Source organism: Artemia sp. Qi Xiang Cuo, chromosome 14 (genome assembly GCF_049724085.1).
Source record: "Artemia sp. Qi Xiang Cuo chromosome 14, ASM4972408v1, whole genome shotgun sequence".
NCBI lineage: Eukaryota > Metazoa > Arthropoda > Branchiopoda > Anostraca > Artemiidae > Artemia > Artemia sp. Qi Xiang Cuo.
Window position 1 is genome coordinate 60,695,110 of NC_142807.1, and position 17,423 is coordinate 60,712,532.

Consider the following 17,423-nt stretch of genomic DNA (forward strand, 5'->3'; position numbering starts at 1 on the left):
ACTAGAATGAATAATGAAGTCGTACTTAAAACGAACAGAAATTCCCACCAACAAGAATATGGCTAACACCCCTTAAGCTTATGTTCAGAGTGTCAATTGCACTTTTAGTGAAAAATGAATATATTTTCAACGGTTTATTTTTATGACCGTTGAAATCTAAAATTGCTGAGCCTTCCAGGTAGCACCCCACTAGTTGCAGAAGAAGAAGAAGAAAAAGAAGTTACTTCAGTGCTTCCTCTGCAAAAAATGATTTTCCTTGTTGTTGAGGGAAATGACTGTTATTATCCCATTGATGATTTTTGACCATGTGAGCTATCCCATATAGGGTTTTTTACCATGGTGATTCCAATGGTGCAACTTAATTTCTAGTAAATGACTATATGGTTTTTGAACGTGGTGATTCCATTGGTGCAATTCCGTTTCTGGTAAATGACTATAATTATGCCGTATATGGTTTTTGGCCATGGTGATTCCAATGGTGCAACTTTCATTTCTGAGAAATGACGGTAATTGTCACGTATATGGTTTTAGCCATGGTGATTCCAATGGTGCAATTTTCATTTTTAATGATCAGTTCTACTAAAATGTTAAGTACCAAGAAATAATGAAAAATAATGAAAGTCCATTTTCTTGTGAGAAGTCTGATATTCTTTGCAGTACCGCGGTAAAAATTTCAATGATAATAATAACACTAATTTCCGTAAATTATATTAGCTACACACCTTAAATTCTTATAATTTCCATGAGGATTCTATAATCAGAATATACCTCATTGAGGATAATATTTTATAAGTAATTCAATTTTTTATCTACACCTCTTCGAAGAAGCCAAGGACAATATATCCCATAGGCTCTTGATATCCCAGAACTGAAGATTTTTTAAAAGGACATTTGAAGAGAGATGGAAAGTAAAACTTTTATTTAATGTCCTTCTATATTTGCAGAATTATGAAAAACAAGTGCTATGCTGAAAACTAACCTTGCTTGAGTTTTTCAGAGAACTAAAACTGTAAAAAAATATTTATTGATTTCCTGGCCAGTAAAAGACTATTGATATCTCTATAAATTAGTCTTTTTTTCTGCCAGTTACTTGAGAATTCTTTCTGCTCCTAATCTTGCTCCGTTGCGTTGGTTTTGTGTTTCAAACAGTTCGTGGTAACGAACTGTAAGTAAGGAGCGACCCGGCTCAATGGTAACCGAAACTCTAGAAAACGGGTTTTTGATACCAATAGATACATCAAAAGAATCAGATTTTAATGCTGATTTCAAATATATAACTTTAGTTTATATATTTAGTTTATAGCATCAAGTTTAGTGCTACCCATCAAAAGTTACGCGCCTGAGAAAATTTGGCTGATTTTAGACAAAAAGGCAAAAGACCCCCTAAAAGTAAAAGAACCTTGATAAAATTCACACAAACATATTGTGCGTATCAGAGAAACCTACTGTAGAGGTTTCAAGCACATATATGCAAAACTGCGGAACTTTGTATTTTTTGACAGATGAAAGATCATGGAAGCGTGTTTATTTGTTTTTTTGTTTGTTTTTTTTTCCCAGGGGTGATCGTATCGACCCAGTGGTCCTAGAATATCGTGGGAGAACTCATTGGAATATAAATTAAAAGTTCTAGTGCCCTTTTAGTAGAAAGGCCCCTACTGATCGTGACATGACCACGTGGTTTATGGTTTTCTCACTGAGAATGAAAAAATAGAATTTTTCTCACTTGAAAAAACAGGAATTTTCTCACTTTTATGGATGTTTCTTGGACGGTTATGTGTGTTGGTCAATTTATTTGATGTTTTTCATGGATGTCAACATCATTTTATGTCTATTTTATGGTTTTTGTCAGTGAGAATGGAAAAACAGTATTTTTCTCACTTTGATGGATGTTTTCTGGATTATTGAGTCTAACGTGTTTCCAAGAGAATTGCTTCCGGGGCAAAGTTTATTAATATCTTTGGAGTTCGACCAGTAGAATTGTTTCCGGGGTGAAGTTTTTTAATGTTTGACAGATGATGTCATGATTGATTGATTTGTCAAGAAAGTGAATTAATTTGTTGTTTCTAAGGGGAATTATTGATTCACGAAAGAATTTCTTAGTAATTTGAAATGTGACAGTACAGGGATGCCAAAAACAAAAGGAACACGCAGAAATTACGTCTAGGGGCTATTTGGGCGAAACCGTTTTAGACATTTTAGGGAATTATTTCGGCGAAACAGTTAGAGACATTTTAAAAGATGATTTTAGAAAAGGTTTTAGAAGAGAATTTGAGGGTGAAATTCTGTGGTCGTTATAATACACAAGTTCCATTTGAACAGTGTCGTGAGGTCCTCTACCCCAACCCCAAAGGGTTCCGATCCCCCATCCCAACCCCAAAGGGTTCCGATCCCCCATCCCAACCCCAAAGAAAGCCCCCGGCCTCCAAAGGTTCCCCCGGGCTCCCAAAGGGTCCCCAGGCCCACCAAAGGGGCCCCCAGGCGCCCCAAAGGACCACCCGGCCCCCCAAGGGACCCCGGCACCCCTAAGAGTCCCCTCTCCATTTTTTAATACTTTTTTAAGGCTTTATTATATCTTTTCATAGCAAGTTATTTTCTTAATGTCCCTCCTAAACCCATTTTCCAACTTGAAGTACTTATCTGTTTCACCCACAACTATACTTTACAGCTTTTTGGATACAACTAACCTAGGAAATACATTTCAAAGAACATTTCAGAGCAAGATACTTTCCTAATGTCCCTCATAAAACCCATTTAACAACTAAAAGTACTTATCTTTTTCACACACAACTATACATTACAGCTTTTAGGATACCTCAACACCAAGAAATACTTTTCAAAATACATGTCAGAGCAATTTACTTTCTTAATGACCCTCCTAAACCCATTTTACAACTTGAAGTAATTATCTTTTTAATCCCACAACTATAATTTACATACTTTTGGATACCTCAGCACAACGAAATACTTTTAAAAGACCATTTCAGAGCAATTTACTTTCTTAATGTCCCTCCTAAACCTATTTTAAAACTTGAAGTACTTATCTTTTTCACCCACAACTATACCTTATAGCTTTTTGGATAACTCAACACCAAGAAATAATTTTCAAAGATCATTTCAGAGCAAGTTACTTTCTTAATGTCCTTCCTAACCCCTTTTTCCAACTTTAAGTACTTATGTTTTTCACCCACAACTATACTTTACAGCTTTTTGGATACCTCAAAACCAATAAATACTTTTCAAAGACCATTCCAGAGCAAGTTACTATCTTAATATCCCTCCCAAACCCATTTTCCAACTTGAAGTACTTATCTCTTTCATACACAACAAGACTTTATAGCATTTTGGATATCTGAAAGCCAAGAAATACTTTTCAAAGACAATTTCAGAGCAAGTTGCATTCTAAATATCCCTCCTAAACACATTTTTCAATATGACTTCCTTATCTTTTTCAACCAAAACTATACTTTAAAGCTTTTTGGATACCTCAACACCAAGAAATACTTTTCAAAGACCATTTCAGAGCAACTTATTTTCTTAATGTCCCTCCTAAACCCATTTTACAACTTGAAATACTTTTCTTTTTCACCCACAACTATACTTTACACCTTTTCGTACATTTGTTCAAATATAATCACAATAAAAAGACAATCTATGATATATCACGTTCAACACAGATCATTCTAAAGCCATTTTACAACATGACAAACTTTAATGAAGCATCCACAACTATAATGTAAATCAAGTTTGGTAACTCAAACCCCAGAAATACTGTTCAAAGAGCATTTCAGAGCAAGTAACTTTTTTAATGTCCCTCCTAAACCCATTTTCTAACTTGAAGTACTTATCTTTCTCACCCACAACTATACTTTACAGCTTTTTGAATACCTCAACACCAAGAAATGCTTTTCAAAGACCATTTCAAAGCAAGTTACTTTCTTAATGTCCCTCCTAAACCCATTTTTCAACTTGAAGTACTTATCTTGTTCACCCACAACTATACTTTACAGCTTTTTGGATACCTCAACACCAAGAAATACTTTTCAAAGACCATTTCAGAGCAAGTTACTTTCTTAATGACCCTTCTAAACACATATTAAAAATTATTGAACTTATCTTTTTAAGACACAAATAAACTTTACAGCTTTTTGGATACCTCAACAACAAAATATATTTTTCAAAGCCCATTTCAGAGCAAGTTACATTCTTAATGTCCCTTCTAAACCAATTTTCCAAATTGAATTTCTTATCTTTTTCTCCCACATATATGCATTAGAGCTTTTTGGTTACATAACCACAAAAAATTACTTTTCAAAGACCTGTTGAGAGCAATTTACTTTATTAATGTCCCTCCTAAACCAATTTTCCGACATGAGTTACATATCTTTTTGCTCCCATAATTATACTTTGTAGATTTTAGGTTACCTCAAAACCAATTAATACTTTTCAAAAGCTATTTCAGAACACTGTACGTTAATATTGTCCATCATACATATCTCCTCAACCTTGAAGAACTTATCAAATCAAACATCAAAGATAAATTTCAGCCTTTTGTATCCCAAAACTAAAAGAACCAAATTAAAATGAAAAAATAACAACAATTTAATATATTTCTGTCAAATCAAAACCAGCTTCCCAACTTGAAGTACTTATCTTATTCACCCACAACTATACTTCACAGCTTTTTCGTTACCTCAACACCGAGAAATACTTTTCAAAGACCATTTCAGAGCAAGCTACTTTCTTAATATCTCTCCTAAACCCATTTTCCAACTTGTAGTACTTATCTTTTTCACCCACAACTATACTTTACAGCTTTTTGGATACCTCAATACCAAGAAATACTTTTCAAAGACCATTTCAGAGCAAGTTACTTTCTTAATGTCCCTCCTAAACCCATTATTCAACTTGAAGTACTTATCTTTTTCACCCACAAATATACTTTACAGCTTTTTGGATACCTAAACACCAATACTTTTCAAAGGCCATTTCAGAGCAAGTTAGTCTCTTAATGTATCTACTACACCCACTGTCCAACTTAAAGTACTTATGTTTTTCACACACAACTATACTTTACATCTTGTTGAATACCTCAACACAAATATATACTTTTCAATGACCATGTCAGAGCAAGTTATTTTCTTAATGTCCCTCCTAAGCCAATTTTCAAACTTGAAATACATATTTCTTTCACCCACAACTATACTTTACAGCTTTTTGGATACCTCAACACAAAGAAATAATCTTCAAAGTCCATTTCAGAGCAAGTTACTTAGATTATGTCCCTCCTAAATCCATTTTCCAACTTGAAGTACTTATCTTTTTCACCCACAACTATACTATACAGCTTTTTGGATACCTCAACACCAAGAAATACTTTTCAAAGACCATTTCAGAGCAAGTTACTTTCTTAAGAAATGGTCTTAAGTATTTCTTAAGTATTTCTTGAAGTACTTATCTTTTTCACCCACAACTATACTTTACAGCTTTTTGGATACCTCAACACCAAGAAATACTTTTCAAAGACCATTTCAGTGCAAGTTACTTTCTTAATGTCCCTCCTAAACCCATTTTCCAACTTGAACTACTTATCTTTTTCACCGAAAACTATACTTTACAGCTTTTTGGATACCTCAACACCAAGAAATACTTAGGTTAGGCTAGATTAAATTAGGTTAAATTAGGTTAGGTTAAGTTAGGTTATCCTACGTACGCTTCACTTAGGTTAGGTTAGGTGAAAGACAGGCGAAAAGTTAGGTGAATGGTTAGGTTAGGATAAACTAGATTAAGTTAGGTTAGGTTAAGTTAGGTTAGCATACGTACACGCGCGTACGTTGGCTAACGTAGCCTAACTTAACCTAACCTAACTTAATATAGTCTATCATAACCCAACCTTACACCTAAATTTTCGTCTTTAGCTTATCTATACTAACCTATGTGAAGCGTGCCCGGGATAACCTAACTTAACCTAATTTAATTTAGCCTAATTCAATCTAGTCTAACCTAAGTATTTCTTGGTGTTGAGATATCAAAAAATCTGTAAAGTATAGTTGTGGGTGAAAAAGATAAGTACTTAAAGTTGGAAAATGGGTTTAGGAGGGACATTGAGAATGTAACCTTCTCTGAATTGGTCTTTGAAAAGTATTTCTTGGCGTTGAGGTATCCAAAAAGCTGTAAAGTATAGTTGTGGGTGAAATAGATAAGTACTTCAAGATGGAAAATGGATTTAGGAGGGACATAAAGAAAGTAACTTGCTCTGACATGGTCTATGAAAAATATTTCTTGGTGTTGAGGTATCCAAAAAGCTGTAAAGTATAGTTGTGGGTGAAAAAGAAAAGTACTTCAAGTTGAAAATGGGTTTAGGAGGGACATTAAGAAAGTAACTTGCTCTGAAATGGTCATTGAAAAGTATGTCTTGGTGTTGAGGTATAAATAAAGCTGTAAAGTATAGTTGTGGGTGAAAAAGATATGTACTTCAAGAGGGAACATGGGTTGAGGAGAGACAATAAGAAAGTAACTTGTTCTGAAATGGTATTTGAAAAGTATTTCTTGGTGTTGACGTATTCAAAAAGCTGTAAAGTATAGTTGTGGGTGAAAAAGATAAGTACTTCAAGTTGGAAAATGGGTTTTGGTGTGACATTAAGAAAGTAACTTGCTCTTAAATGGTATTTGAAAAGTATTTCTAGGTTTTTAGGTATCCAAAAATTTTTAAATTATAGTTGTGGGTTAAATAGATAATTACTTAAAGTTGGAAAATGGGTTTAGGAGCGACATTAAGAAAGTAACTTGCTCTGATATGGTCTTTGAAAAGTATTTATTGGTGTTGAGGTATCCAAAAAGCTGTAAAGTATAGTTGTGTGTGAAAAATATAGGTACTTCAAGTTGGAAAATGGGTTTAGGAGGGAGATTAAGAAAGTAACTTGCTCTGAAATGGGCTTTGAAAAATATTTATGTGTGGTTAGGTAACCAAAGATCTTTTAAGTATTGTTTAGGTTGAAAAATATAAGTAGTTCAAGTTTGAAAATGGGTTTAGTAGGGACATTAAGAAATTAAATTGTTCGAAAATGGTCTTAGAATAGTATTTATTGGTGTTGATGTATCCAAAAAGCTGTAAAGTATAGTTGTGGGGAAAAAGATAAGTACTTCAAGATGGAAAATGGGTTTAGGAGGGACATTAAGAAAGTAGCTTGCTCTAAAATCGTCTTTGAAAAGTATTTCTCGGTGTTGAGGTATCCAAAAAGCTTTAAAGTATAGTTTTGGGTGAAAAAGAAGTACTTCAAGTTGGAAAATGGGTTTAGGAGGGACATTAAGAAAGTAACTTGCTCTGAAACGGTCTTTGAAACGTATTTATTGGTGTTGAGGTATCCAAAAATCTGTAAATTATATTTTTGGGTTAAAAAGATAATTTCTTAAAGTTTGAAAATTTGTTTATTATTGACATAATGAAATTTACTTGATATGAAATGGTATTTGAAAAATATTTCTTGGTGTTGAGGTATCCAAAAAGCTGTAAAGTATAGTTGTGGGTGAAAAAGATAAGTACTTCAACTTGTAAAATGGGTTTAGGAGTGACATTAAGAAAGGAACTTGCTCTGAAATGGTCTTTGAAAAGTATTTTTTGGTGTTGAGGTATACAAAAAGCTGTAAAGTATTGTTGTGAGTGAAAAATATAAGTGCTTAAAGTTGAAAAATGAGTTTTGGTGGGACATTTATATAGTTTCTTGCTATAAAATTTTATTTGAAAATTATTTATTGGTGTTGTGGTATACAAAAAGCTGTTAAGTATAGTTGTTGGTGAAAAATATAAGTACTTCAAGTTGAAAAATGGGTTTAGGAGGGACATTAAGAAAGTAGCTTGCACTGAAATGGTCTTTGAAAAGTATTTCTTGGTGTTGAGGTATCCAAAAAACTGTAAAGTATAGTTGTGGGTTGAAAAGATAAGTACTTTAAGTTGGAAAATGGGTTTAGGAGGGACATTAGGAAAGTAACTTGCTCTGAAATGGTCTTTGAAAAGTATTTCTTGGTGTTGAGGTATCCAAAAAGCTGTAAAGTATAGTTGTGGGTGCAAAAGATCAGTAGTTCAAGTTGGAAAATGGGTTTAGGAGGGACATTTAGAAAGTAACTTGCTCTGAAATGGTCGTTGAAAATTATTTCTTGGTGTTGAGGTATCCAAAAAGCTGTAATGTATAGTTGTGGGTGAAATAGATAAGAACTTCAAGTTGTAAATTGGTTTTAGAAGGGATATTAAGACAGGAACTTGATCTGAAATGTTCATTGTAAAGTATTTCTTTGTGTTGTGGTATACAAAAAGCTGTAAAGTATAGTTGTGGGTGAAAAAGATGTGTACTTCATGTTGGAAAATAGGCTTAAAAGGGACATTAAGAAAGTAGCTTGCTCTGAAATGGTCTTTCAAAAGTATTTCCTGAAGTTGAGGTATCAAAAAAGCTGTAAAGTATAGCTGTGGGTGAAAAATATAAGTACTTCAAGTTGGAAAATGGATTTAGGAGGGAAATTAAGAAAGTAACTTGCTCGGAAATGGTCTTTGAAAAGTATTTCTTGGTGTTGAGGTATCCAAAAAGCTGTAAAGTATAGTTGTGGGTGAAAAAGATAAGTACTCCAAGTTTGAATATGAGTTTAGGAGGGACATAAAGAAAGTAACTTGCGCTGAAATGGTGATTGAAAAGTATTACTTGGTAACTAGGGCAACGATCAGATCTTTCCTATATTTGATTTTGAAAATTATAATTACATAAAGGTTGACCATTATCTGTGTTGTAACCGAAGGTAATTTTAGAGATCGAAGATTGTCATTGGACAGTATATATTGGTGTTGATTTAAAAAAATTTAATTTAATTTTTTTTGTTGTGTTACTAGATTAGTCCTTCTCGTTTGATAGAGGGTTTTGAAGGGACTTCAAGTTCTTAACTAGCTAAAAAAAGGTCTTTGAAAACTAAATATGTGTTTTGAGGAAACATAAAAGATGCCAATGCGATTTTTGGTTTACAATGTTCTTTACTTCAAGTTTGACATTGGGGTTAGGAGGGACATTAAGAAAGTAACTGGCTCTGAAATGGTCTTTGAAAAGTATTTCTTGGTGTTGAGGAATCCAAAAAGCTGTAAAGTATAGTTGTGGGTGAAAAAGATAAGTACATCAAGTTGAAAAATGGGTTTAGGAGGGACATTAAGAAAGTAACTTTCTCTGAAATGGTATTTGAATAGTTTTACTTGTTTTTGAGTTAACCAAATTTCTTTACTGTAAATTACAGTCTTAATATTATCATTAATTATTGTATTAAATTTGCGTGAGGTGTGACAGTATAATAGTATATTGCTCTTTAAGGGTCTTTGAAAAGTATTTCGTGGTGTTGAATTATCCAAAATGGTGTAATGTATAGTTGTGGGTGAAAAAGATAAGTTCTGCAAGTTGGAAAATGGGTTTAGGAGAGACATTGATAAAGTTACTTGCTCTGAAATGGTCTTTGAAAAGTATTTCTTGGTTTTGAGGTATCCAAAAAGCTGTAAAGTATAGTTGTGGGATGAAAAAGATAAGTACTTCAAGTTGGAAAATGGGTTTAGGAGGGACATTAAAAAAGTAACTTGCTCTGAAATGATCTTTGAAAAGTATTTCTTGGTGTTGAGGTATCCAAAAAGCTGTAAAGTATAGTTGTGGGTGAAAAGGATAAGTACTTCAAGTTGGAAAATGGGATTATAAGGGACATTAAGACAGTAACTTGCTCTGAAATGGTCTTTGAAAAATATTTCTTGGTGTTGAGGTATCCAAAAAGCAGTAAAGTATAGTTTTGGGTGAAAAAGATAAGTACTTCAATGTGGAAAATGGGTTTAGGTGTGACATAAAGAAAGTAACTTGCTCTGAAATGGTCTTTGAAAAATATTTCTTGGTGTTGGGGTATCCAAAAAGCTGTAAAGTATAGTTGTGGGTGCAAAAGATAAGTACTTCAAGTTGGAAAATGGGTTTAGGAGGGACATTAAGAAAGTAACTTGCTCTGAAATGGTCTTTCAAAAGTATTTCTTGGTGTTGAGGTATCCAAAAATCTTTAAAGTATAGTTGTTGGTGAAAAATATAAGTAATTCAAATTTGAAAATGTTTTTATGAGTTACATTAAGAATTTATATTGCTCTGAAATGGTATTTGAAAAATATTTCTTGGTGTTGAGGTATCCTAAAAGCTGTAAAGTATAGTTGTGGGTGAAAAAGATAAGTACTTCAAGTTGGAAAATGGGTTTAGGAGGGACATTAGGAAAGTTACTTGCTCTGAAATGGTCTTTGAAAAGTATTTTTTGGTTTTGAGGTATCCTATAAGCTGTAAAGTATAGTTGTGGGTGAAAAAGATAAGTACTTCAAGTTGGAAAATGGGTTTAGGAGGGACATAAAGAAAATAACTTGCTCTGAAATGGTCTTTGAAAAGTATTTCTTGGTGTTGAGGTATCCAAAAACCTGTAAAGTATAGTTGTGGGTGAAAAAGATAAGTACTTCAAGTTGGAAAATGGGTTTAGGAGGGACATCAAGAAAGTAACTTGCTCTGAAATGGTGTTTGAAAAATATTTCTTGGTGTTGAGTTATCCAAAAAACTGTAAAGTATAGTTTTGGGTGAAAAAGATAAGTACTTCACGTTGGAAAATGGGTTTAGGAGGGATATTAAGAAAGTAACTTGCTCTGAAATGATCTTTGAAAAGTATTTCTTGGTGTTGAGGTATCCAAAAAGCTGTAAAGTATAGTTGTGGGTGAAAAAGTTAAGTACTTCAAGTTGAAAAATGGGTGTGGAAGGGATATAAAGAAAGTAACTTGATCGAAAATGGTACTTGAAAAATGTTTCTTGGTGCTTATGCTTTCAAAAAGCTGTAAAGTATTTTTGTTGGTGAAAAAGATAAGTACTTCAAGTTTGAATATTGTTTTATTATGTACATTAAGATAGTTTCTTGCTCTGAATTTGTCTTTGAATAGTATTTCTTTGTGTTGAGGTATACATAAAGCTGTAAAGTGTAGTTGTTTTTGAAGACGATAACTACTTCAAGTTGTAACATTGCTTTAGGATGGACATTTAGAAAGTAACTTACACTGAAATGGTGTTTGAAAAGTATTTTTTGGTGATGAGCTATCCAAAAAGCTGAAAAGTATAGATTTTGGTGAAAACGATAAGTACTTCAAGTTGGAAAATGGGATTAGGAGGGACATTAAGAAAGTAACTTGCTCTGAAATGGTCTTTGAAAAATATTTCTTGGTGTTGGGGTATCCAAATAGCTGTAAAGTATTGTTGTGGGTGCAATAGATAAGTACTTCAAGTTGGAAAATGGGTTGAGGAGGGACAGTAAGATAGTAACTTGCTCTGAAATGGTCTTTGAAAGTATTTCTTGGTGTTGAGGTATCCAAAAAGCTGTAAAGTATAGTTGTGGGTGAAAGAGATAAGCACTTCAAGTTGGAAAATGGGTTTAGGAGGGACATTAAGAAAGTAACTTGCTCTGAAATGGTCTTTGAAAAGTATTTCTTGGTGTTGAGATATTCAAAAAGCTGTAAAGTATGGTTGTGGGTGAAAAAGATAAGTACTTCAAGTTGGAAAATGGGTTTAGGAGGGACATTAAGAAAGTAACTTGCTCTGAAATGGTCTTTGAAAAATATTTCTTGGTGTTGAGGTATCAAAAAAGCTGTATTGTATAGTTGCGTGTGAAAAATATAAGTCCTGCAAGTTCAAAAATGGGTTTAGGTGGGACATAAGAAAGTAACTATTTCTGGTATTGTATTTGAAAAGTATTACTTGGTTCTGATGTAAACAAAAAGCTATAAATTATGCTTGCGGGAGGAAAATAAAATTCACTTTTAGTGGGAAATGGTGTTAGGAGGGACGGTCATAATGTAACTTGCTATGAAATGGTCTTTGAAAAGTATTTCTTGGTGATGAGGTATCCAAAAAGCTGTAAAGTATAGTTGTGGGTGAAACAGATTAGTACTTAAATTTGGAAAATGGCTTTAGGAGGGACATTAAGAAAGTAACTTGCTCTGAAATGGTCTTTGAAAAGTATTTCTTGGTGTTGAGGTATCCAAAAAGCTGTAAAGTATAGTTGTGGGATGAAAAATGTAAGGACGTCAAGTTGGAAAATGGTCTGAGAAGGGTCACGTAGTTAGCTATTCGCTATGAGTGGGACTAAGATTTGTGTTCCTATGCTTTGATGAATCCAAATAGCTGAAAACACGCTTTGAGGATGAAAAAGAAAATTACATCAAGTTTGAAATTGGGTTTAGGAGAGACATTAAGAAAGTAACTTTCTCTGAAATGGTCTTTGGAAAGTATTTCTTGGTGTTGAGGTATTCAAAAAGCTGTAAAGTATAGTTGTGGGTGAAAAAGATAAGTACTTCAAGTTGGAAAATGTTTTTAGGAGGGACATTAAGATAGTTACTTGCTCTAAAATGGTCTTTGAAAAGAATTTCTTTGTGTTGAGGTATCCAAAAAGCTGTAAAGTATATTTAAGGTGAAAAAGATAAGTACTTCAAGTTGGAAAATAGGTTTAGGAGGGACATTAAGAAAGTAACTTGCTCTGAAATGGTCTTTGAAAAGTAATCCTTGGTGTTGAGGTATCCAAAAAGCTGTAAAGTATAGCTGTCGGTGAAAAAGATAAGTACTTCAAGTTGGAAAATGGGTTTAGGAAGGACATTAAAAAAGTAACTTGCTCTGAAATGGTTTTTGAAAAGTATTTCTTGGAATTGAGGTATCCGAAAAGCTGTAAAGTATAGTTGTCGGTGAAAAAGATCAGTACTTCTCTCTGGAATCTGTGCTGAGAAGAGACAGTAATAATATGTCTTGCTCAGATACGGTCTTTGAAAAGTATTTCTTTGTGTTGCGGCTACCTAAAATAGGTCATGTATTGCGTTGGTAAACATAGATCAGTAGGCTAAATAAAGTTTGAACATAGACTGCGTATAGATAGTACGAATGTATCTTACTCTGAAATGGTCTTTGAAAAGTATTTCTTGGTGTTGAGGTATCCAAAAAGCTGTAAATTATAGTTGTGGGTGAAAAAGATAAGTACTTCAAGTTGGAAAATGGGTTTAGGAGTGACATTAAGTAATTATATTGCTCTGAACTTGTCTTTGAAATGTATTTCTATGTGTTGAGGTATCAAAAAATATGACATGACTGGGTTATTGAGAAAAATATAATTACAAAAAGTTGGAAAATTGTTTTATTAGGGACAATAATAATGTAACTTGCTCTGAAATGGTCGTTGAAAAGTATTTCTTGGTGTTGAGGTATCCTAAATTCTGTTAATTAGAGCTGTGTGAGAAAGGGAAATGGAGTTCATGCTGGAAAATTAGCTTAGAATAGGCAGTAATAAAGTGATTTGATCTAAAACCGTATTTGAAAATTATTTTCTTTCATTGCGTTAACCTAAACGCTGTCAAGTCTTGTTTTGAGTGAAAAAGATAAGTATATCAAGTTGGAAAATGTGTTTAGGAGGGACATTCAGAAAGTAACTTGCTCTGAAATGGTCTTTGAAAAGTATTTCTTGGTGTTGAGGTATCCAAAAAGCTGTATAGTATAGTTGTAAGTATAGTTGTGGGATGAAAAAGATAAGTACTTCAAGTTGGAAAATGGGTTTAGGAGGGACATTAAGAAAGTAACTTGCTCTGAAATGGTCTTTTGAAAAGTATTTCTTGGTGTTGAGTTATAAAAAAAGATTTAATGTATAGTTGTGGGTGATAATGATAAGTACTTCAATTTGGAAAGTGGGTTTAGGAGGGACATTAAGAAAGTAACTTGCTCTGAAATGGTCTTTGAAAAGTATTTCTTGGTATTGAGGTATCCTAAAAGCTGTAAAGTATATTTGTGGGTGAAAAAGATAAGTACTTCAACTTGTAAAATGGGTTTAGGAGGGACATTAAGAAAGTAACTTGCTCTGAAAAGATATAATAAAGCCTTAAAAAAGTATAAAAAAATGGAGAGGGGACTCTTTGGGGGTCCGGGGTCCCTTGGGGGGCTGGGTGGTCCTTTGGGGCGCCGGGGGCCCCTTTGGTGGGACCGGGGGACCCTTTGGGAGACCGGGGGAACATTTGGGGGCCGGGGGGTTCCTTGGGGGTTGGGAGGGGGGATCGGAACCCTTTGGGGTTGGGGTAGAGGACCTCACGACACTGTTCAAAAGGAACTTGTGTATTATAACAACCACAGAGTTTCACCCTCAAATTCTCTTCTAAAACCTCTTCTAAAATCATCTTTTAAAATGTCTCTAACTGTTTCGCCGAAATAATTCCCTAAAATGTCTAAAACGGTTTCGCCCAAATAACCCCTAAACGCAATTTCTGCGTGTTCCTTTTGTTTTTGGCATCCCTGCGCTGTCACATTTCAAATTACTAAGAAACCCATTCGTGAATCAATAATTCCCCTTAGAAACAACAAATTAATTCCCTTTCTTGACAAATCAATCAATCATGACATCATCTGTCAAATATTAAAAAACTTCGCCCCGGAAACAATGCTACTGGTCGAACTCCAAAGATATTAATAAAATTTGCCCCGGAAACAATTCTCTTGGAAACACGTTAGACTCAATAATCCAGAAAACATCCATCAAAGTGAGAAAAATACTGTTTTTCCATTCTCACGGACAAAAACCACAAAACAGACATAAATTGATGTTGACATCCATGAAAAACATCAATAAAATTGACCAATACACATAACCGTCCAGGAAACATCCATAAATGTGAGAAAATTCATGTTTTTTCAAGTGACAAAAATTCTGTTTTTTCATTCTCAGTGAAAAAAACATAAACCACGTGGTCCTGTCACGATCAGTAGGGGCCTTTCTACTCCTTTTTAAGTGACAAAAAAAATGGAGTGCAACTAGGCCCCCTCCCACGCTTATTTTTTTCACAAAGTCACCCGATCAAAATTTTGACATAGCCATTTTGTTCAGCATGGTCGAAAATATGATAAATATGTCTTTTAGGATGACTTAATCCCCCGAAGTCCCCAGGGAGAGGGCTAAAAGTTATGAACTTTACCCAATGTTAACATATAGTATTGGTTATTGGGAAGTATACAGAAGTTTTCAGGAGGGTGTTTTTCTGGTAGTAGGAGGGAGGGGTGGGTCGGGGGTTATGTTGTAGGATCTGTCCATGAAGGAAGTTTTCATGGGGGAAGGGAAATTGCCATGAAGGGGGTGCCGGACTTGCCAGCATTATTTATTGGTTATTGGGAAGTAAACAGACATTTTCAGGAAGGGTTTTTTTCTGGAGGGGGGGGGGGCTAGATGAGGGGGTTACTCTGGAGAATCTTTCCGTGGAGGATGTTTTTTTGGGGTAAGGGACATTTCTATGAACGGGGCGCCGGATTTCCAAGCATTATTTAAAAAGCGATCAGAAACTAAATAAAAAAAAACAAGTTTTTTCCAACTGAAAGTAAGAAGGAACATTAGAACTTAAAATGAACAGAAATTATAACGTATGTGAGGGGTTCTCCCCCAAGTCAATACCTTGCTCTTTACGCTACAGTTTTTTTAGTGCTTTCAAAAGAGCTATCTATTCTAATTAAACGGCCTTTGTGATTCAGGAGTTTGTGAATTCAATTTGTTTTTTACTTTTAACGTAAAGAGCTTGGTATTGACTAAGGGGAGAACACCCTCATATACGTAATAACATATACGTAATAAAAAAAAACAATAAAAAAACAAGCGATACGGCTCAATAGTAATCGAAACTTTTAAAAATGGAATTTTGATGTCAATAAATGTATCAAAAGAATGTTTTTATAATGGTGATTCTAAATATATAAATTTTATTAAGTTTAGTATTACTCATCAAAGGCTACGAGCCTGAGAAAATTTACCCGATTTTTTAAAGAGGGGGGAAACATCCCCTGCAAGTGCAAGAATTATAATGAAAATCACACCGTCAGATTCAGCGTATCAGAAAACCCTATTACATAGGTTTCAAGCTCATATCTGCAAAAATCTGCAACTTTGTATTTTTTGCCAGAAGATAAATAGACGATTATAGTAGTTAGTTATGCAAGTTAATATGTAAAGACATCAATTTAGCAAAAGAAAATTAAAATTTTTATTCAAATTTTGTTAACTTATTCAATGACGTTGATCAAAAATAAAAGCTGCATTAACTAAAAAACGATCATGAATTAAATAATAAAAAACAAGTTTTTTACATTGAAAGTAAGGAGTGACATTAAAACTTAAAAAGAACAGATATTATTCCGTATATGACAGGGGCTGTCCCCTCCTTAACGCATCACTCTTTACGCTACAGTTTTACTCGGTCTCACAACTATATTTTTTAAAACAGTAAAAAACTGTAGCGTAAAGAGCGAGGCGCTGAGGAGGGGACAGCCCCTTTCATATACGGAATAATTTCTGTTCGTTTTAAGTTTTAAAGTCGCTCCTTACTATCAGTTTAAAAAACTTGTTTTTTTTATATATTTAATTCAATAAGGCGCTAGCTTTTCAGAATTCTACGAATATACGAAAATACTATGAGCCAGTTTATTTAAAACAGTTTTTCAAACAAATTTTGGATAAACTGCGAAGCAGTAAATTTTGTTAATTTAAGTTTCAACTTCGCTGTTTACTTTCATGAAGAAAACGTACTATTTTTTTCCTCAAAAGTAGTTGGCAAAAGGAATAAGACAGAGAGAGAGAGAAAGAGATACATAGAGAGAGAGAAAGGGAGAGAGAGAGAGGGGTAGAGAGAGAAAGAGAGAGAGAGAGAGAGAGAGAGAGAGAGAGAGAAAGACAGAGAGAGAGAGAGAGAGACAGAGAGAGAGAGAGAGAGAGAGAGAGAGACAGACAGAGAGAGAGACAGAGAGACACACACACAGACAGACACACACACAGACAGACAGATAGACAGACAGACAGACAGAGATTATTACGTGACTTTATTTGTCCTTTAGAGAATGTTGTAATGACTTCTATTCCAGCCATGGAAAGTTCTCATATTAAAATATTTTAGCATAATTAGTCTAAATATTAAAGGAACAAAAAAAAAATCCTTGACTTTACGTCATATCTGTCTATTATTAGTTAAAAGAATCTTTCGTCCGGAAACTTTCTATATCAAATAAAACTGATGATAGCCTATTTTCTAAGAAAAGAAAAGCCAATCTGTCTTCTCCAATGTGCAATGTCAGGATATTTGAAAGCAGCCTTTGTTCTATTCTAGACATACTGTATTTCCAGGAAAAGGACCTAGTTGAAGGATGAGGGCTATACTGAATTAATAAAATACCATATCAATATAACTCTGGAACAAAAATAGGAAAGGCAAGTATGTTTATTTTTATTCCAAGATCTGTAGCTCTGTCTTCCTGTAAGGGTAACAAACTGTTGCTCCTTTTCAGGTTAGAACCTACAGCCCTAAGCCCTTGGGCCAAGAGGATCCTAATATAACAAAAAATTACAAGGCA